This window comes from Aphidius gifuensis, linkage group LG2 (genome assembly GCF_014905175.1).
Source record: "Aphidius gifuensis isolate YNYX2018 linkage group LG2, ASM1490517v1, whole genome shotgun sequence".
Taxonomy (NCBI): Eukaryota; Metazoa; Arthropoda; class Insecta; order Hymenoptera; family Braconidae; genus Aphidius; species Aphidius gifuensis.
The window spans coordinates 14,125,107-14,149,251 of NC_057789.1; the positions used below are offsets into that span (position 1 = coordinate 14,125,107).

Below are 24,145 nucleotides of genomic sequence, written 5' to 3' on the forward strand. Positions count from 1 at the left end.
TGTCCTGATGCTTTTATTGAGCCACTATGGTATTTATTTAACTCTTCAATTGAAGAGGGGATTTTCCCTGATCGTTGGAAAAAATCCTGGGTTATCCCAATTTATAAAAAAAATGACATTACTCTACCAGACAACTACAGACAGGTCTCACTTTTACCTGTTTGTTCTAAAATTTTCGAAAAAATTCTATTTAACATTGTTATGAAATACTTTTATAAATTTTTATCTAATAACCAACATGGTTTTACACCTAATAGAAGCACCTGTACCAACTTATTTCAATTCACTGAATTTGTAACCAACAAGATCAATAATAAACAACAGGTAGACGTTATTTACACAGACATGTCTAAGGCATTTAATAAGATAGACTGGGTAGTTCTAATTCACAAATTAATTCATATAAAATTACCAACAAATATCATTAGAACTATTTGGTCTTATCTTAACAATCGTCAAAGCATTGTCTGTGTTAATGGTGAATTTTCACTACCTTTTTCACCTACTTCAGGTGTACCTCAAGGGTCAACCTTGAGGCCACTTTTATTTAACATCTACATTAATGATTTACCAGATTTTTTATCTTGTCATAATTTAATCTATACTGATGACGTAAAGCTGTACTTATCAGTTAAATCAATTGCTGATTGTAAATATTTACAAAATAATATTGATAAATTTGTATCGTGGTGTGAATTTAATAATCTACAAGTCAATACCGATAAGTGCAGCATAATGTCATACTGCAAATCCAAAAAAGTAATTTTCTATGATTATACAATCAAGAACACATCAATAAAAAGAGAGAATTTATAACTGATTTGGGTGTTGTTTTTGACAGCAAATTGCTGTTTGATCAGCATGTTGATAAAACTGTGAAGGCTGGTATGAAGGCCTTGGGTTTTGTGTGGAGGCTAGCTCTTAATTTCTCAGACCAAAATGTAATTAAAACTCTGTACTATACTTTCGTACACTCTAAGATGGACTATTGTTCTCCAATAGTTAATTTAAGGAATAAAAAACAAATAAAATTGTTTAACAAGGTCCAAAGACACTGTCTTAAATTAATGTTATTAAAAATTGATGGTGTCTTTCCAGAAAGAGGAGTTGATGATGGGGTTTTGTTGAGCAGAACTAACATGGAGTCTGTCATTGTTAAAAGAAGGATCTCATTCATTATGTTTTTTATCAAGATCATTCAAGGTGCTATTGATTGCCCTGGAATCAATTCTAATATTAAAATCAACACGTCAACTTGCAGACTTCGCAACAACAATGCTTTTCATATCGTTAACACTGATTACAATACCAGATCATCAACTCCTCTACAAGGCATGGTCGATCTGATTAATAGGATTTGTCGTAAAACAACGCTTTTAGATAAAATTTTTCAATGTAAAAATATCTCAAATAGGTATGTTGGTGAGTGTTTAAGAATTGCCGAGATCTAGACACTTCTAATTCATATTATTATTCACTTAATGTTTTGTACAAAACCTCTAAATTTTTCCTTTTGTTTAATTTAATTTATGTTTAATTACTATGTTCTGATATTGCTTAATTATATAATTCAGCTACACACAGTCGCTGTTATTAATATTATTAATAATAATTATTATTTAAACTGTAAAATTTATTAGTAATGCAATGCTTCAAATGTACTGTAGTCCTATCATGGTTTAACACCCTGGACTTATGCAAAATAAATAAATAAATAAATAAATAAATAAATTATTGGGCCTTATTAGATTTAATATTTTCATTTTCTCACGGGGCTTAATTGTAAATATTGACCAATCAATCCCGTCTATGCCCCAATCGACGACACTTTATTAGTAGATTTTACGATATTTTTTAAAAAATTTTTAGGTAGGGCTTCATGCGGTACGAGACGAGACGAGATTCAGCGAGTCTCGGTATCGGTCTCGCTCGTTCGCACCAGGTCTCGGTCTTGGTCTTGGTCTCGCAGTTTTAGGATTTTAGGTCTCGGTCTCGGTCTCGTCTCGCAAGTATCGCCGGGTCTCGTTTTTAATACTAATATTTTTTCGTTAAGTAAAATATAAAAAAATGGAAATGAAATGATTGAATAATATATAAATATCTTATTAAAAATTCATATAAAATAAAAACAATTAATATTATATTATTCAATATTTTAAAATAAATAAAATATTTATAAAAAAAATATTTTTTTATAAATTATAATTTTTTTATAAAAAAAATATTTATTTTAAAATATTGAATTATTTTAATTAATATTTTATATCAATAAAATTGATAAAATAAATCATACAAAATTATAACATAATTTAATAATTTTTAGAATTTTTAAAATAATATTTCCGAAAAAATATAAAAAGAAAGAATGTTCGAAGTTGAAACTTTAAATTTCAAAAATCAATGAAGTAGTTGGACATTAGTCTTTAGAAATTTCATAAACAAATAATAGATTTTTTTCTTTTATTCTCTTTATTGATATGTATTTTTCCCTTTCCACGAAGTAAAATACTGCTTTTAAAATATCAGATACAAAAAATATCAGCTTAGGAAAATATAATTGGCGTAACTTTACAATTTTCATAGGTACATAAGGCTTGTAGATATCTTGTTGTGGCTGTAGCGTCAATGTCTTACTGTGCAGTGTCTTACCGTGCAGTATTGTACTGCATAACAGTTCTTCTTTTCAATACGATTCGTTACGAGAAAAAAAAAAAAAAAAAATTCGATCTAAAATTTTCAAAGTCTCGCGATACCGGTGAGACTTTCAGTCGATACTCTCGGTCTCGGTATCGGTATCGTTTTATTGACTGAAGGCGATCTCGGTCTCGGTCTCGGTCTCGCGTCTCGCGAGACGACGCATGCGAGACCGAGACTAGTCTTGGTACCGCATGAAGCCCTATTTTTAGGTCCCTCATTTTTCTTTTTATTCGACAACATGTAGTGTCAGAATTTGTTATTTCAAGATATTTTCTGACCTACCGAACCGAATCGGTTTCTATACTTACAATTGGAGCCTGTGATGAAATAATAATATTGAATCTAATGAGGCCCACAAATTTAAAAAAATTATAACCAGGGCTCTAATCCATGGTAATGAATGACGATTGTGTATATTATTCTTTCATGCTTTTCAGATCTTGCTTGACAGCAGAAATAAACAACATTAGAAATAAAAAAACTAATAAAAAATTGTCATTTATTTTAAAATAAAAATAAAAAAAAAGTTTATTTTTTCTCAAAAACTGATGAAGGTAGCAGAAAAAAACTACAATGCAGACGAAGAGATTTTTGGGACAAAAAATCATTAAACTCAAATAAAAAAATCAATAGTTATCACCAGGATGAGAAGATCTTAGAAAATTGAAATAAATTTTTTTTAAACGACTGGTTTATTATTGTGCTGTCATAATTGGTAGTCAACTCGGCATAATCACACGGAGAAAAAAAAACCGTAGATATTACAGAACCAAAAGTTTGATTTACATTTTTTCCTGTCCTTTTAGACACGATATCGAAAAAATGTAAAATTTACATTTATATAAATACAAGACATATTGATGTCCTAATGCCGACAATAAATGTACAATTTACAGAGAACAAAAGGTACAATTTACGTTTCGACGCGTTTAAGGTGTGTTACTCCGAAAATGTATAATTTACATTTTTTTATAAGTAAAGTTTGTGTTACTCTTATACTATGTAAAAATTACAGCTTTGTGATGTTTAAAATGCTAAATGTATAATCGAAAATAGTATGTAATATTTTTTTTTTATTTTGAAAAAAAAGTATGTGATATTTTCCATTTTTTTATTTTTTTTTTGTCAGATTTCTGGCAACGACTAAGACTCGATCTCCAATACCCTAAAACGCTACCTAATTCGACCTAATACGAACACCATGCTGTAACCGACTTAACCACGAACACAAGCTGACAAAAGGAGATTTTTATTCTACTTGAATTACCTCTGTATCGCACCACGTATCCAAATATACCACGATAATTTCACAAGGGTTGTAAGGCCTTGAGTTTGATACAGAGCTATCAAAGGATGTGGAGGATAGGTTGTAAATTGAAATAATAGGAATAACACTTTAAATAAATCCAAACACTGTGGCTTAAATTCTATTAATATATTCACTTTATTATTTCACTAAAATTATAATTAATTGTATTGTATATTGTGTATTAAGTTGACTCTCAAAAGTGTTGTCATGGACAGACACTACTATTTTATATTGTAAGTATAAAGAAATCCCGTTGTACGCGAATCAATATTAATTAGAGATGTAACGTAAACGAGTGTTGAAGAGCAACTGATTTATCAGTTTGTTGAAAATTGTTAAGTTCAAAAAATGGGTGTGTACTTAGTTAAAAAATTAGTTTTAATTGGTCAAAAATTAGTTCAAGAGAGGGTAAAAAACTAGGTGTAGGTGGTGGGATTTTTAGACATAAAATTGGGCCTTGTGTGGTCCAAAGGGTGACATAAAAAATACCATGTGTAAACAAAAAATATAGATTTTACGACCGGAAAATCCAGGACGTTTTCATGAATTTAGTTTATTTTAAAAAGTTATAAATTTACTTTTTTATTGTCGATTTTACGATCATTCTGTGTATCGAAAATACGTTATTGCAGTTGTTTGACAGATGTGAGATTTTCTCTAATTCTTGACAAATAATGTTTTTTAAAAAATATGTTATAATAGTACCAAAGAAAAACTTGAGTTTATGGTTTTATTTGTTACGTGATTTTTACTCAAAAATCTATGCATGAGTTGACCATGTGTGGGAATATTCGAGTTTGTAAAAAAGCTATTAAAAAGTACATAAATTAAATCGTTGTTTAAAGTATTTTAGAAAGAATATAAAATCAAATTGTTAGTCATATGTTATTATAAAGTTTGTCGTTTCACGAAGTAGCCATAAAAAACAGAGTAATGTTTAAAACTTATCAACTTATTGTATTTTGTTTAAAGAATTAAAGTCTGGTCAGTTTGGGACCGACAGACAGGTGGTTCGACCCGAAACAACCTCTTTGCTAAGAGCTTACGTATAACTTTTCTATTATTATAAATAAAAATGATTGTAGGAGAAAGTAGTTATCAAAGATGACAATACAATTTATTTAGTTTCATTATTTTCGTATACAGTTGCCAGTAGTATGTTAATTTATTATGGCAAATGTATCCAAGAAAAGGATGAAACTAAAAAAATTGTGTTGTAAACTAAATTAAGGTTGATTCTGGAAATCTGAATTTGCAAAAAAAATTTTTTTTTATCTTATATTTAAATGAAATAATTATCTACATTGTCACTACTTGGTTTTTTCATCAATGGTGCCACAAAAATTTTAGGACACGGGAATAAAAAATAGCGTTATTGATATACGGGCCCTTCGTAGCATAAATATTGGTTCAGTGATGCGTGTGGGAATTAACCTTAAATACTCAGCCACTCACCACAATTATTTTAACAATTATTTTAGCAATTGATTTATTTGAACATTTATTTATTCAAAAAATAAATCACATGTATTTTATTGTTAAATGAATAAATGACTAAGGACAAGCAGTAGCTAAGGAAAAACTGGAGCTAAGGGATTAATGTAGCCAAAAAAAATTGAATGGTAAGCTACATCAATTCCTGAGATCCATCTTTTCCTTAGCTTCTGCTATTCCTTGGTATTATAATTATTTAACGAATGAAATATATGTAATTTATTTTTATAAGTTAAAATGTCACAGGACAAAGACGAGTACGTGATTTTGGAACGATAAAATTTCTACAGTAATTAAATATTAAGCGAACTGTTAAACATTCATTGAAAAAATGTAATTTTTTAAAATTATTTCATTAGCCTGATTCCTGGGAATGTAATATTATTAAATCACCGTTAAAATTCAGAATATTCACAACAAATAATGTAAATTCGTTGAATGTTTTTAACAATATAAAAATTACAGTTTTAAATAGTGCTTTTTACATTTTTTTGGACTAAATCTTTTACTGGTTCTACAACAAATTTGATTCGTAAAATTTACAGCGAAAAACTGTAATTTTCAACGAGGCCTGATGGATATTTCAGTTTACAGTTTTTTAACGCAAAATATACAATTTTTTAGTTTTTTTTTACAAGATATTGGTATTGGTCCAAAAATTACAAACAAAACTGTAAAATCTACAATTTTTTTCTCCATGCATGACTGGCCAATTTATACACTGATAAAAATTTTTTTCTTGATTAAGAAAAAAATCACTTCGTTTTAAGAAAATCAAAAATGGTTCAAAGCCCCGTTGTGTAGAAAATAATTATTATATTTCAACCCAGATGGATTTGTTATTAATAAAAAAAATTTTACAGTCCAAAAAAAAAACTTTCAGTTTATGATAATTGATTATTGAAAATTTTCGTACAGCCCCATAAGGAGTATTACTTGAAAGAGAAAAGAAAAACATTCGAAAATGAGAATTAGGGCCTAAATTCAAGTAATTTTAGATTTAGATTTGAATTTAAATTATTTTTCTCCATGAAAGCTACTTATAACTAAGGTTCTTTTGTGCTGAGGTTGAATTTTTTTTTTTCAAATTGATAAAATTTATTTCACTTATGAAAGAAAAAACATACAAAAAAAAAAAAAAATTTTTTTTTATCCAGAGTAATATTTATTTCAAATAGATTGAAACACATTTTATGAAGAAAGGGTTTTTTTGTTTCGTATTGTCGAAATATTCCCGGAAATGTTATTTTTTCTTTAATATCCAATGATAATAAAATGAAATTGGTATCCAAAATTAAAAAATAAAAACTCTAATCTGGTGTATTACATTCTGTACTCAAAAAATTATAATAAACGTTGCAACATTTTTTGGCTCGATATTAAAATTGTGTTTTTTCAAACTGAGGAATATCCTCTAAATCCAAGGAAATCCATATTCGTAAAGTAAGTTTAAGTAAAATACACGTTTTGAAAATATTTTTTTTTTGTCATAAAGTTTTTTTTGTTTCATAAGAGAGATTTAAGAATATTATTTATATAAAAATTACCATGGATGGATGGATCCTGCGCATTATGAATTATTTTTTTAATTCTTCAGATTAATAAACTTGATTCCATAAATGAAAAAAGAGAATAGAGCATACAGTATTTATATTTTTATCTGAAAAGATTTGTATTCGAAGGTAAATAAATTGACGCATTGAAAGACGTCGGAGATAACTTGATGAAACTTAGAAAAAAATAAGAAGCCCTGTGGTCTAGTGGTCAAGGCGTTTGCCCGGAAAGGAAAAGACCCGGGTTTGATTCCCGGCGAAGGAACTTCGTTATTTTTTCTAAGTTCCTGGTTTTTTTCAAAAAATGTGGAAAAATGCACTCGTTGACGTAGTATTTTTTCTTTAAATCTAAGGAATCTCATAATCACCGAGTAAAAAATTATTCCTAAATCCTAGTCAAAATTTTTTTCAGCATTTATCATAAAAAATTTGATTGAAAAAACGTTTTCTTAAGTAGAACAGGAATGATCATATATACATAAAACTTGTCCCTGAATTCAAGGAAATTTACTTTCGAATTGTAGAAATAAATTTTTATTTTTATAATTTTATTTTTTTCATCAGAAACTTCATCACTTCCTCACAACTGTAGCTTTATTTGATTTACAAATAAAAAATATTAGTACAAAAAAAAAATTCCAAATTCTCACGAACACTATACTCGAAAGCATATTTTTTTAACTGTATTAACATTTGAAATTGTTTCAATTGAGTAGCAGCTTCAGGATTCCAAGGATACCTAAATCCGCAGATATATCAATCGAAACGATTATTAAAAATTCCATATTTAAAGTGCCCCTAAACATGGTTAAAGTTGACTCATAAAGCAAGCTCCAAAATTGAGTGGGAAGAGTCCCTGATAAGTGAACTCTGATTGAGAAATGGAAATACAGTGGTACTTAAAGATTCAAGTTAGACTTCTAGCTAGTGAAAAGTTGTGAAACAAAATTACCACCTATCGAACTAAATCTTCATTATCAAAAATTGATAACTTTCCATCAAATCTGAGAAAAAAATTATATTATCAAATTGGGTTAAATGCTTCCTAAAGAAAAAAAAATTCAGCACTTAATTATGAAAAGTCTCAATGTAATGTTGGATATCCTAAATCCAAGTTTAAAATTCCCAATATTAAAGATATTTTTAAAGGACAAAAAAAATTACTCAAAAGAAAAATATTTTCTTGTTTGAAGGTCAATTCTCTTACGTTAAGAAAACTAAAACTTTATATTAATTCATTCAACATTATAAAGAAAATTTTTTGATACAATTTATATCATCATACAGCAAAAATTATAATTCTTTAGTACATACGCATGTTTTCAGGAGAAAGTATTAACAAATTAAGTCTTGTATTGTCAAACCTGGGCTGATGAGAAAAAAAAATTTATGCAAGAGAAAAACTCCTAAATCCAAGGAATAATTTTTTAAAAAGAAACAATTCTTTTTAGAATTATAGAAAAACAGAAAAACATTATTCGTACGTTCGAGTTAATTCAGATTGAAAAATGACACAATTTGCCTATTTTAATTCTAGATGAAAAAAAATCAACTATAAAAAAAATTCATATCCATCATTTCAATTGAGGGTCCGGATGCAATAACTCGCCGAGCGCTCGAAGTCAAGAAAACGCTATGTTTCTGTGGGTAAAAAAAAAACTATATTTGAAAAAATTAATGTTGATTGAAACATAATTTTTTAGCAACTTCAATTCTTCAGCTACATCTTTTCCTTAGGTACTGCTTTTCCGTGGGATTGTTATTGTTAAAAAATAAATGTACATGTAGTTTATTCATAAAATAAATATTAATCCCAAGGAAAAGCAGTAGCTAAGGAAAAGATAAAGCTAAACAATTAAGGTTGCTGAAAAATTATGTTTTAAGCAACAATTATTCCTTTTAACATAATTTTTCGGCAACCTTAATTTCTTAGCTACATCTTTTCTTTAGCTACTGCTCTTCGTTGGTATTTTCATTTATTATATAAATAAAAAACATGTAAATTTATTTTTAACAATAAATATTAATTAATTTATTTATTTATTCAGCACATGCCGGCTAAAGCCAATTTGCCTAAAATTACATAAAAGATATATATAAAATAACATAGTAAAAAAAAATTACAAATTTATTTTTACAATGATCACTGTTACAACTAAAAATTATTCATCCACTTTGTTTCTTCCATATTTTTTTTAGTAAATTTAGTATCTTTACTTGGCTTATTAGATTTTTGCACGTGATAGAAAACATTTCTTCATTATTTTTTTCTTTTTAAGAAAACTTAAGAAAACTTAAAATTAGATGATTTTTTTCATCATTCAAAAAATTATAGAGTGAAAACTAATGAAGTTAGACTATCAATCATGCAATGTTTTTTTCTTCCAGAGATTCAGCTGTATAAGAATAAGTTCATAAAAGATATTTTTGGGCAGGAATAAATGCATTAATGACGATTTTAAGGCAATTTTAGGGAATTCTTAAAAACGGGAACCTCGATAACTCTTGATAGAATTGTCGTAGAGTTTTCGTATATAGCTTAAAAAATGCGTCTTTCGAATACCATATATTTTTCTACAAAAATTTTTTTTTTTTTAATTATAGTTTTCGAGAAAAAAAAAAAAAAACTGTTTTTTTCGATTTTCAGTTTTTTTTTTTTTTCACTAAAAAGTATAAATAATTAAAAAGTAATTTTGTAGGTAGGTGAAAGGTATTGAAAATACGCTTCTTTTAGGCCTAACATAACCTCCCTAGGATTATGTTATTGAGACGATATCGTGTAAAAACGTCATATTGCAAAAATTATAAATTCGATAACTCTCGATAGGATCATCGTAGAGACTTCATCTTAGACTTAAAAAAAGCGTTTTTAAAAACTCTAGAACCGCATCGGAAAAAAAAAAAAAAACTAACAAAAATCGAAAAAAAACAGTTTTTTTTTTTTCTCGAAAACTATAATTCAAAAAAAAAAAATTTTTGTAGAAAAATATATGGTATTCAAAAGACGCATTCTATAAGCTATATACGAAAACCCTACGACAATTCTATCAAGAGTTATCGAGGTTCCCGTTGTTATTATATGGTTAGTGTAACGTTACTCTATCGATAACTCTCGATAAAATAATCGCAGCGACTTTATGTAGGGCCCGAAAGATACGTCTTTCAAATACTCATCACTTGTATATAAAATTATTTTTCTATGATTTATAATTTTTAAGGAAAAAAAAAAATTGAAGGTTTTTTCATTTTTCGATTTTGATGTATTTTACTTGGAAAAAAAAAATTAATAACGAGTTGGATCTGTTAGACCGTGATATAGTTTTAAATGACGCTGAATTAAAGCCTAATATTTTTTCTTTTTTTTTTTTTCAAAAAAATATTATTCATTAGCACTAATTTTTTTAATCTAATTTTTATTTTTTATCTAAAAAACAGGATAAATTCTTCATCTTCAGGATTTGATATCGTCTTTTTATCATAAGGAATGATTCTAAGTAATAACAACAGTAAAACTAATATATAAATATTTATGTACTTGTTGCTTTTTATTTATTTTTTTTTTTTCTTATGGTATTGTTGTACATATATTTACAAACATTTTAAAACTAATAAAATATTTTTCAGCGATTGGAAAACTAAATAAAAAAGTTTTAAATGAATTTATAATTTTGGAAGTTATTTGTTTATTTTCTTTATTTTTTAGTATTTAATGTCGAGCAGCAATAGCCATTATAGAACGTAAGCATTTTAATAAATTTATTGAAAAAAATTTTATTTACAAAATCGCGTAACACGGCCACGCAATGGCCCTAACCGAAGTATTGAAAATTTTCAATTTTCAATGGGTAACGCGGGCCACCAGCCCCAACACACGTTACCAGATCTTTTTAGTGATTTTATTTTCATATTTACGGATATTTTCCATATTTATCGTTTCTTTCTCCATATTCACTGTTTTTTCTTTGATATTTTCCTATTTTTTTCTACATTTTTCTTTAGATTTACTGGAATTATCTCATATTTATCGTTTTTTTTCGGTAACATGACAAAATAAATTTTACAAAATAAATCCGACAAAATAAATCCGGACATTACACATTTTGACAAAATAAATCGCGACAAAATAAATCGCGAAAAAATAAATCGAGACAAAATAAATCGAGACAAAATAAATTAAAAAAAAATAAATCCAGACAAAATAAATTCAAATAATATTTAATTTACAGAAAAAAAAAAAAAAACACTTACAAAATATAAACATGAAGAGAATTTCATTGTTCAATGAAAATCACATATACATACATAAGTAAATCATTGCATACAATGAAAAATTAAAATAAAAATATAAATTCTTTTATTTATTTATAATGTTTTTGTATTTTTAATTTTAAAAGATAATTTTACCAAATTCATTTTCTTTTATTATTATTTCGTATTTATAATTTTCATTTATATTTCATATTTATTGATTTATTCATTTTTATTCATTTCATAAATGAGTTGGTATCTTTGCAATCATTCAGCTGTTGGTTTTTGAGTTGAATAGTTGTATTCTTTGATATTAAGAATGCCACTGTCTTTTGTTGCGAGCCAGAAAGGTCGTAAGCAATTAATATATAGAGGATCAATATTTTCATTTAATCGTGAATGCAAAAATGGCGTTGTTACGTGGCGTTGCGTTCAATATCCAAAAATGCAATGTCCTTGCATAGTACATACGTCATCTATGGATATCACTGGTAAGCGGTAGTTTTTTATATATGATTTTTATAAATAATTTTTAAATAAGTGTGTGGATAGCTGAATTTTATATATGTTTGTGTGTATCATTTTAGGCAATTTGATTAATGTTTTAAATGAGCACAATCATCCTGGATCGACGTCTAATATTTTAAAAGTCAAGGCCGTCAATAAAATCAAAAAACGCAGTCGTAGATCAAACCAGTTGTCAAGCAATATAGTTGCTGAAGCAGTTGCCAATTTGCCAGAAAACATTGTTGCAAGAATGCCACGTATTCAGAGTTTAGTTAGGATGGTGCAACGTCATCGTGAAGTAAATAGACCACAAGTTCAAAACCCTGATAGTCGGGAATTGCTTTTGTTACCAGAATGGTATAGTGTTACGGCTAAAGATGAGTCATTCATTTTGTACAATGATGGTGGAACGGACCGAATGATAATATTTACAACTCGTAAAAATTTGGATGTCATTAAAACATGCAAGGTCATATGTGGTGACGGAACTTTTGCATCAGTACCAAGTATATTTGAGCAATTGTATACATTGCATGGCTTTGTAGGTGGTAAATGTTTACCACTTGTCTATCCACTGATGCCAAATCGTAGGTCAAGGTCGTATAAAAAATTATTGAATGAAATATTAAATGCTGTGCCTGAATTAAATCCAGACGTTGTTTTATGTAATTTTGAAGTAGCCTTCATGAAGGCAATTAAATTTGTATTTGCTGATGTTATCATTGAAGGTTGCTTTTTTCACTTTAGACAGTGTATATGGCGTCATATTGTCACCTGTGGTTTATCTGTTTATTGTAATGACAGTGTTGATTGTGAATTAGTGCTAAAAATGTTCGCTGCTTTGGCTTTTTTACCAGTTGAGCATGTCGTTAGTGGATACGACATTTTGTGCGCAATGGATGCCGTTGTATATAGTGGTCATGAATTTTTAAAATTCCTAACATATTTTGAGTCTACTTGGATTGGAAGTTTATCTAAAAATGGACGTCGTCCACCTCGCTATTCTCATGAAACTTCACACAGAGAAGGATATGTTAACAGTTAACATATCCTGTTTAATGTTAACATATGCCATGTTAAAATGGGTGGTGGATGATAAGTTTACATCAAAGATATATATATTAACATTAAACATACGTATCTTAATAGTTAATATGCGTATGTTAACTATTAAGATATCTGTAATTGACACAATTTGAAGGTTAGGCTGATAGTTGAAGACATTTACGTATGTAAATATAAAAATTGAATGTAAAATTAAGAATGAATTTACAAAAAAACTGAATTTAAATAAATTTATGACAACACGAGTACATATTATATTATATTACAATTAGAATAGTATCACAATTTAATGTCAAAAAAAAAAGATGACAAGTAGTAGACTGGCGCATCAAAATATTTGGCCGCGTAAAGATACGTATGTTAACTATAAACATACGTATGTTAACAGTTAAGATATCTATGTTTATTGTTAATATATATATCTTAACATTAAACTTTTGTATGTTTAATGTAAACATATTGGTATGTTAACTGTTAACTTATCCTTCTCTGAGTGTTGGAATTATTATTTGGCTGTTCTGAATGATCTTCCACGTACCAATAACGGCATGGAAGGATGGCACCATGCTTTTAATAATCGCATTGGTAGGCGACATGCTGATATTGGTAAATTTATCGATTGTTTAAAAAATGAGCAAAGTTTAGTTGAATATCAACTCGCTCAATTGGCATGTGGACAAAATATTGCAGCAAAAAAACGACGTGCATTCGTTGAACATGACGTTCGTATAAAGAATATTGTTCAGTCCTTTAATGAATTAGATATTGAGCATTATTTAATGGCCATTGCTAATAATTTGGTTTTTTTAATTGTTATTTAATTTCGTGTATTTTAATATTTTTGTATATATATATATATATTGGAAAAAGTTTATTGTTATATATTTGTACACTGAGAAAAAAAAATAACAATTTTTACTATGCTAGCAGGGTAATCGTCGGGTAAAACTCGATTTTGGGGTTTTTTCATGTTCTGATATATAAAAATTATTGTTTAGATTATATAAATTACTTTGCAGCACAGTAAAAATTGGGATATGCCAGGGTAGTATTTATTGGTATAACAAATATTGATAAGCTTAATACAATTATTACAGTTTTATTCAAATAAAATACTGAGCTTTGGATAATTTTTATTGTGCTGAACACTAAACATTACTCTGCAGCATGGTAAAATTCAACCCTCGGTAATCTTCGGCGCTGTTCGATAATTATCGTGTCAGGCTTTTGTTATTTTTGTTATTGTGAGACGCACATTTAGGTATTTGTACGTCCAACGGTCTAACGGCCTCCGTAATTATACATAATATTGATATTAATTAATTCAAGTGAATAAAAAAGTGCAGTTATCTAAGAAAAATCTACGACTTAATTTGAGTACTTTTACTCGCTAATTATTTATAGATATCACTAGTGAAATGGAAGTGTGAACATAATTTGTGTGCAGTTTTCATTTGTTTATCGTGAATTTGATAGCAGTGAGGATGGTCTCAATTTTTATATTATAAACAATATTTTAATGGAAACATCCACACAATATTATTTTATAACAAAAAAATTATTAGCTGTATTTTTAAATGAACACACCGAGCATTATGAAGTTAATAAAAAAAATTTTGTCGTGAAAAATTTAGATTTGAATAAAATATATAATTATAAGTTAACATATATAACACAAACACCAAATACAGAATTTATTGTTAAAAATTGGATATAAAAAAAAATACATTAAATAAAAATTTTATTTTGAGTATCGTTATTTAATTTCCCTTTCATTTATTTTTTAAGCAATATTTAAAAAAAGATAATATATTTGGAATTTTTATTAATTCAAATAATAAAAATTGTTGGTAATACATCAAACTTTACTTATCGACACTATATTTTTTAGTGTGTATGTATAGTTAAAATTACTGTGCTTGGCATGGTAATTTTTGTCCAGCCGAAATACAAAATTAAATGGCACGAAGGGTAAAAATTATTGTTCCCATTGTAATATATGTTAAACTTACAAAATACCCGGCCTTTACTACGCAGCACAGTAATTTTTATTTGATTTTAGTTGTAAAAATTGTTATTTTTTTTTCTCAGTGTATTTTGTACAATAAATATTAAAACGTTTTATAATGTTTTTGTTTGTATATATTGTTGAAAAAAGTTAGTATTATTATTATTTGGATGATCATCGAAATTTATATTTTTATTTTAATGTTCCATTGTATGCAATGATTTATTTATGTATGTATATGTGATTTTTATTGATCAATGAAATTCTCTTCATGTTTATATTTTGTAATGATTATTTTTTTTTTTTCTGTAAAGTAAATATTATATGAATTTATTTTGTCTGGATTTATTTTTTTTTAATTTATTTTGTCTCGATTTATTTTTTCGCGATTTATTTTGTCGCGATTTATTTTATCGCGATTTATTTTGTCGGATATATTATGTCAAATTTATTTTGTCGTGTAATCTTTTTTTCATATATTCAGTGATTTATCTATATTTTCCTCTATATTTAATGATATTTTCCATATTTATCGTATTTAGATTAAGGGACTCAGAAAATTTTCGGGGGGGGGGGGTCTAGATGAAAAGCGAAAACAATAGAAAATTAAAATTCCCTAAAAATAATAATATAAAAATTGTTGTAGAATTTAATACAAACTGTTTGTTTATAAAGTTCATTAATAATTATCTTTTTTAATTTTAGATAAATGATCATACAAATTTTTTTGAAAAGATTCTAATGACAAGGATGATTTTATAAACGACGGTAGATTATTCCAAGAAGTTGATCCTGCATCTTGTAAATAATTTACAAATGTTCTTGATTTAGCTAATGGAATAATTAAATTTTTGTCAAACTCATCACTTCTCTAATTAATTTCATTTTTTTTTTTTTTTCCTTTTTTTTCATAAATAAATCGCTAAGAAGAATATTATCTGTTGTTGATAAAGTCTTGATTATTATACTATTTACTAAATATGATCTTCTGCTTTTCAAAGAAAGCCAACCAAGACTCAATGTTGATGGTGTTATGTGATCATGATAATTTGTTCCAGTTACAAATCTAACTGCTGCATTGAAGGCTCTTTGCAACCTTTGATGTTGTTCCTGAGTTACATCTGTTACTGCAGTTGATGAATAATTGAATAATTGTAAAATAAAGGCAGTTACTATTTTTCTTTTTAATTCAGGTGTTAACAAGTCCTTGTTGATAGCAATTCTTCTTAATGTACTATACACTTGAGAACAAACAAGTGACACTTGATGATGCCAGTGCAGAGATTCATTTATTAAAATTCCAAGATATTTTACTTTCTTTTCAAAGATTATTTCTGTATTCTGTTCCATTTATATTCAATTTACCAATTGTATTATCATTTAATTTATCATTTCATTTTTTTAAATTATTCTTTGTTCCAAGAAATAGTCCACTTGTTTTATCTGGGTTTAATTTAAGCTTTTTTACATTCATCCAATTGTTCATTGATAATAAATCAGCATTAATCATCCTAATTGTATCTTTTACATTATTGATTGAAGTTTCAATATAAATTACTAGATCATCTGCATATAGTAAGTGATTACAATATTTTAACACTGACTTTATATCGTTAATGTAAATTGAATAAAGTAGTGGCCCCAGCACACTACCCTGTTGAACACCCTTCGTGACAATTTTTAATTAGGAATTAATTCCATGTAATGCAACAAATTGCTGTCTCTTCGACGAGTATGATCTAAACCAGTCAACAACTTCAACACAATATCCATAATGAATTAATCCATCACATAAAATCACATGATCCACCATGTCAAATACCTTGCGAAAATAAAAAAAAACTGCAATAGTAATTTTATCATTTTCAATGCTTTTTCTCACTGAATCCAAAAAAAAGTCACAGCTGTTAATGTACCATGGTTTTTTTTAAACCCACATTGACGTCTATCAAGAATATTTGTTTTAATTAAATGTGTGACCAGTTGTTCATGAACACATTTTTCTAATAATTTTGATAAAACTGGCATGATAGCAATTAGTCGTAGATCTTTATAACTTAATGGATTTTCTACTTTTGCTAGTGGCAAAATCATTGCAATTTTCCATCGTGCAGGAAAATGAGAAATGAATAGTGAATAATTGAATATATTAATTATGTAAGGTAACAGATAATTGCCAAATGATAATATATGCTTAATCGAAATATCGTCTGCACCTGTTGACGTTGATGTTAATGAATTAATTTTATTTTTTAATTGTTTTATTGTAATTGGAACAAAGCGAAAATTATTTTGAGATAATTTTTCTGTGAAATTAGACCATCTTTGATTCATTGAACTTGATGTACTATTGGAATTAATTGCAACATTAATAAAATAATCATTGAGATTACTTGCTGTGAAATTTTTTGGAATTTTATATTTTAAAGATGTATTTGATCTTTTTGTTAAGCCAATATTGTCAATTACTAATCAGAATTTTCTGGTATTTTTATTATTGAGAAAACACTTTTCAATAATATTTTTTTTATTGTTCATTATTTTATTCTTAATATAGTTTCGTATCTTGCAAAAATCTTTAAACAATCGTATTGATTTTGTTTCTTTAAATTTTTTAAATATATTTTTTTTCTTTTTTATCAACTGACAAATCTCATTAGTGATACCTGGCTTTTTATGTTCAATACAAATATTTTTTTTCGGAATTAAATAGTCAACAGTTTTTGTTATTCTCCATGAAAATAAATTGACTAAATTATCAATATTATGACATGAATTGAACAAAGTCCAGTCGAAAACATTAAATCAATTAATCATTTCATCTGGTGAACAGGCATTCCAGTTTCTTGGAATAATTTTTTTGTTTTTTTCATTTAAATCAAGATTTATCTTATCAAAGCAGTACTCTAAATATATTAGGTCTTGGTTTGATGCAAAAGGCTCCTTTGATTGACCAGAAGTAATAATTTTTTGATTAGTGTTGAGACAAAACAAACATCTAACCATGTATTTGATGTAGCAGTGTAATGTGTTGAAGAAAATGGTACTTGATATAAATTTAATAAACTTGTTAAATTTAATAAGTCAATTTTATCTAAATCATTTGAAGAAAGATTTGCATTGAGATTACCAAGTAAAATTAAATCTGATGAAGAGGTGACTAAATCAGCTAAATAATTTTCTAGACTGACAAATGAAATATTTTTATGTGGTCTGTATGCAACACAGATTATTGTATTATTTTTAAAATTATTTGTAATTTTTAGTGATAAAAAATCAATATCATTACCAAAATTTATTGACGACTGATTAAATTGTATATTATTATTGTTATTATTATTGTTCTGGACACGGTGGCGTCATTCTGGCTGTCTTTGGTTTTGATTATCAATCATATGTTGACCTTGGATGAATACATTTGGTTGCTGTGGTACTGGCAATAGATATAAATCAAATCTATCTTTTAATATAATTGGTGAACCATTGTTTAGACGTACATTAACTTTATTGAAACTAATCCATACATCTTTTGGATTTACAAATGGTAGACGTGTAAGAATGTCTTTACGATCAAGCAAATATTTTGGTGAACGACGGTATACAAACAATGGCATCATTAAGTGGCTTAATGATAGTATATTTAGACTTGATGCTGGAAATTTGCCTTTTTTTTTTAATAAAGTAATAAATGATTCACGTAATTGCATGCTTATGAATTGAATTCTTACTGGACGAACAGCTGCAGATAATTTCTCCAGTCTACTAGTACTTACGATAAAAGTACAATTAAAATTGATTGAATTACAAATAGCTGTAACAATATCTTGAAGATTTTCATTTGCTATTTCAGAAATTCCAAATAAAACAACTTCATTGGACCATGTATTTTTGCCTTCTGATGCAGACGTTGATGTATCATGTGGATTTTTTTTTTCTACTTGTAGATTAAAAATTTTTTTGTTAATTGAAGCTATTTGATTCTCTAAATCTTTCATTTTATTCTCTGTTAATTTAAATTTTGAATCAATTACTTTAAATGTATCATACATTGATTCATGATATATTTGCTGTTTCATATTAGATTTTTGTTGTTGTGAAAAATGATCATCTTGTTTAGGTGTCATATTTTTGCACCAAGAAATGATGCTATCCAGTTTGTCTTGAATGGAATCATCATTTGGTATATATGAATGCTATTGAGTTTCATTATCAATATTATGATCTCTATTAATTGTGACATTTACGTCATTAACTTGACTAACAAGAACATTTGAAGTTGATAAATTATTTGATGCAATTGCATTATCAACAGATGATGAAGATATTGGAGAATTGATAATTGCTGATACCATGAGAAATTTATTTGCTTGTGTTAAATGAGGTTAGATTCAATCATGGAATTTTAAACTGATGAAATATTGATTAATAACCACGATTTATAAAATGATTATTAATTTTGCAATTAAATAATTTTTTTTTTTTTCAACATTAATTCACTATGAGAATATTATATTTTGATATTTTCATTAATTAAATTAGAAAATAAACACTTGATTTCATTTTCATGCACACAAATAATGTCTAAGAAAAAGCAGTAGCCATGGAAAAAATGTAGCTAAGGAATTTAGGTTACCTAAAAACTATGTTTGAACTAATTAATGATGCTTGAAACATAATTTTTTGGCAACTTCAATTCTTTAGCTACATCTTTCCCTTAGCTACTGCTTTCCCTTGGGATTTTTATTGTTAAAAAATAGTTGTACATGTATTTTATTTATTTATTGAATAAAAATCCCAAGGAAAAGTAGTAGCTAAGGAAAAGATGTAGCTAAGGAATTAAGGTTGCCGAAAAATTATGTTTTAAGGAATTAATGTTGCTTCAAACATAAGTTTGAAAAAAACCAGAAACTTAGAAAAAATAACGAAGTTTCCCCGCCGGGCATCGAACCCGGGTCTTTTGCATACCAGGCAAACGCCTTGACTTCTGAACCACAGAGCTTCTCATTTTTTCTAAGTTTCATCAAGTTAACTCCGACGTCTTTCTATTCGTCAAATCATTTTTTAAGCAACTGCTTTTCTTCGGACAGTATTATTTATTTTATAAATAATAAATATATTACATGTAATTTTTTTTGAAAAATAAAAATGTTCAAGATAAAGCAGTAGCTGAAAAAAAGATGTAGCTAACGTGCGCAGTATGAATTAGCGCATGTTTGTGGCTCCACCTTCAGCCTCGTTTTCGTCTCGTTTTGACGTCGAATCGAGGCTGAAAAGCGGTTACGTCGAGTTCGAATCGGAAAATACTTCAAAATTCATTTATTTCGTTATTAAATTAATGATAATTTTTTTTTTCACAATTTATAATAAAACTATTATAAATTAATAACAGAATAACAATTTTTAGGTTTTTCGTCTTTTTTTTTTTTACCACGTTTTAGCTTCGTTTTAGTCTCGTTTTGACGTCGAATAGCGTAACATTCCGACATCGAATAGAGCTCACTGCCAACGTCGATTCGAGCGTAAAGCCCCGATCCCCGAGACTAATTTCTACCTGGGTTATAGCAATTATTTTCTTATCAATTTTAATTTGCTAGTATTAATAAGACTCAATATAAGAACATACATTTTTTTTATTCTTTTACTTCAAAATAAATTTTTATAATAAATTTTTCTCTTGAATCTACAAAAATTTTTTCGGTACCCAATCTTTTCATTAATTTTTTTTTGGAATCGTTTCATTAAAAATTATATTTTCATTTTCTTCGTTTTAAAAAAATGTATTTCACTTATATATTATCATCACTCTCTTAAAAATAATAAATATTCATGAAATTCATTTTTTTTTCAATTTCAATTGGCAAGTGATTATTATGCAATCTCTTAATTTCAATAAGATTCAATATGAAAACTTACATTTTTTTCATTCTTCTATTTGAAAATGGAAATTCTTCTTCTAAAAAATTTTTTCCTTGAATTTCAGAAAATTGCAACATTACTAATTTTTATCTTCTATAGTTCTAGTATTATTTTACTGCGAATCATTGTTTATTATTTAAGCTTTTTTTCTTGAAATTAGGGAAAATTTTCAGGTTCTGAATTTATACTTACTAAACTGTATTGTTCATAACTCGCGCTTTTGTTTCTTTTTTTCTGGATTATGTACTTTCTATAATAGTTTTTATTTCTCATCTTTGAATACTTATGTTCTGCAAAGAATCACATTTATTCTGAAAGTAGTGAGAGGTCAAGTTAGTTAATTTTGACTTCTTTCAAAGAATTTTTCCTTTATTCCAGTGATTTGTATATTTATTTGAATAAGAAATCATGTTTAGAAAAAATTTATTTAATTTAAATGGTGCTGTTTTTCAAAAATACAAATATCCAAGGAAAAGATGTAGCTAAGGAATTAAGGTTGCCAAAGAATTATATTTCAAGCAACATTATTTCCTTGAAACATAATTTTTTGGCAACCTTAATTTCTTAGCTACATTCTTTCTTTAGCTTCTGCTTTTTCTTGGACATTTTAATTTATCAAATACATAATATACATGTAATTTTATTTTTAAAAAATAAAAATGTCCAAGAAAAAGCAGTAGCTTAGAAAAAGATGTAGCTAAGGAATTAAGGTTGCCAAAAAATTATATTTTAAGCAACATTATTTCCTTAAAACATAATTCTTCTTATATAGTGGGCGCTTTTAAGCTAATAATAATAATAATAATAATAATAATATATTATTATTATCAATATTATCATTGTTATTATTATTATTATAAATTTAATAATTTAATATTCTTATATGCCCTTTATTTTCTAGCTCGATTCAACCTCGTTTCGACGTCGAATAACGTTACTTTTCGACGTTGAAACGAGGTTGAATCGGGTTAGAAATTAAAATACATAAAAACCTTATAAATTTATTATTATTATGATTTTTATTTTTATATTTTTGTTGAATATAACTAATAATATTGATTTTCTAGTATAATATCCATTATTTAAGTCTTTTTGTGCGATTTTTATTTTCTACCTCGTTTTGATCTCGTTTCGACGTCGAAACGTGTAACATTTCTACATAGAATCGAGCTCGGCGCCGAAACGAGGTTGGATGTCTACCTAGGAGTTTTTTAATTTTATCAAAATTTCTCTTGAACGAAGTATTTTACTTAATTTAAGGGAAAATTCCATTGATCAAGAAAAAAATTTTTAACAGTTTTAAAAATTATTGGCTGATTCATTAGCCAGCAATAAATCAGCAACTAGATGATTGACAAGATGATGTTTATAAAGCTGCAGTTAATGAAGTGAATATGATACCGATAACGTAGAAATTCCGAGACATCGTTACCCGGGGAATAGATTTATCTTTAGTAGTGCTAGTTTTTTGCGTTACATATCAGCATTTATCGGATGTTTAATTTCGGCGATGATTGAATATCCGACATCTGACATCGAATAACGAAACTTTGCTGATGTCAAAAAGACACGGTTTTCGCTCAATTGCCTAGTATAAGTTATTATTACGTAAGATTATTATTAGCAGAACATCGTACAGAGAACTAGAAAAAAGGAACGGCATTCATTGGGATGAGCGGAAATCCGACTTTCCTTACCAGAAGATATTGCGGTAAGTAATTAAAGCCTATCGTATTGAATAGCTTGGTCGATATAGATCTATAGATATAGAAAGATTATTTTTTACGAAACACAGATAATCCTCACTCTACTAGATTTACATAGTCATCCAGAAAAAACATAGTACTTATGAAAATTCTTTTTTGATAGGTATTGTCTTTGATGATAGACTTACATTCATTCCTCAGACAGAAAGGGTGATGACATCAGCAGTAAAAACATTGGGATTTATAAAAAGAGCAACAAAAAATTTTAAAAACACAGAAACAAAAAAACTACTATACTGTACGTATGTGAGGCCAAAATTGGAGTATGCTACATCTGCATGGGTACCATATTATTATTATCAAATACAAAATATGAAAAAGTCCGAAAAAATTTCTTGAAATTTCTTATATATAAAACAACAGGAACATATCCTGATAGAGGAACTGATTATAAAATATTACTGAATAAAACAGGATTTCATACACGAAGATAGGAGAAAATGTATAAATGCAATTTATTGTTTAAAAATTATAGAAGGAATTATTGATTGTAAAAAAATTAAAAATATGATGCCTAAGCTAGCAATACATGGGGGAAACAGGAATTATATTCCATTATATCCACCATTGAGTAAAAGTAAATTCGATACATCCTCACCAATCACCAAAATGATTGAAGCTGTAAACTGGGTGTATAAAAAATCAAATAATAAAATAGACTATGTTAATATAATATTGATAAAATAACCATCAAGAGTATATTAAGCAATTGTAAATAAAATAATATAAATACACACACATGCGTGATAGATAATAGTCATAAAATTGAAATTATAAATGTAAATTAGATATGAAAAAATTTCCTATAATAGGTCGTAAGACTGTTGGAATATTTTAAATAAATAAATAAATAAATAAATATAACGATAACACAAGAATTTGTTGATAAAGTAAGATAAGACATTGAAAATATACTCACTAAAAAGATGAGATCAATGATGAAACTTGACGATTGGAATGACTGAAATTCTATGTAGAACTTTTTTGTTTTTTAACATTTTAGTCAACAATCAGAGAACAACACGAACGAATGAGCGTTGTCGGGTCTCTTAAACAGGTTCAATAACTTATGAAAGCAGTATGAGTGAAAAAGAAAAAAGCTCACGTCACCCTCCAAGATTGTCGAAAAGCTGTATGATCAGCAACTACAAAGATCTTCAGGAAGGTTAATTCAATCGATAAAATATACTCTCGAACGGTCACTACTGTAGTTTTTGACACTATGGGAATAAAGAGTGAATGAATAAAAACTATATAGAATCGTTACGTACACATTCTAGATTCTTAAATAAAATGTGACTCTTTTTATTGTATTTTCGATCATTCACTCCGCCGTGTTGAATGAATACTATTGAATGAATAAATAAGTAAATAAAATTCCGAGAAACTCGAGATACATTTTTCCACCGTTCAAAGTATGAGCTGTCTATTTTTGAACGCGTTTCCAAAGTATTATGAATAGCAAACTCACTCATATACGAATAGGAAGTTGTTAGTGTATGCTAATGTTTCGTGAGTGTATTGTATACAAAAAATTCAGAAAACCAGGAGAATTAACTTTTATCTTTTTCGAAACATAATA

General features: G+C 27.4%; 1 protein-coding gene across 2 annotated transcripts in view; it reads right to left on the minus strand.

Moving 5' to 3' along the window:
• LOC122849127 overlaps positions 1 to 23,904 on the minus strand; it is a 160,238-nt gene extending 136,334 nt beyond the window's left edge. For both annotated transcript variants that reach the window (XM_044147722.1, XM_044147723.1), the window contains exon 1: positions 23,483 to 23,904. The gene's annotated coding sequence lies outside the window, so the exon portion shown is untranslated. The remainder of the gene's footprint in view (positions 1 to 23,482) is intronic.
• Between the last annotated feature and the right edge of the window lie 241 nt (positions 23,905 to 24,145).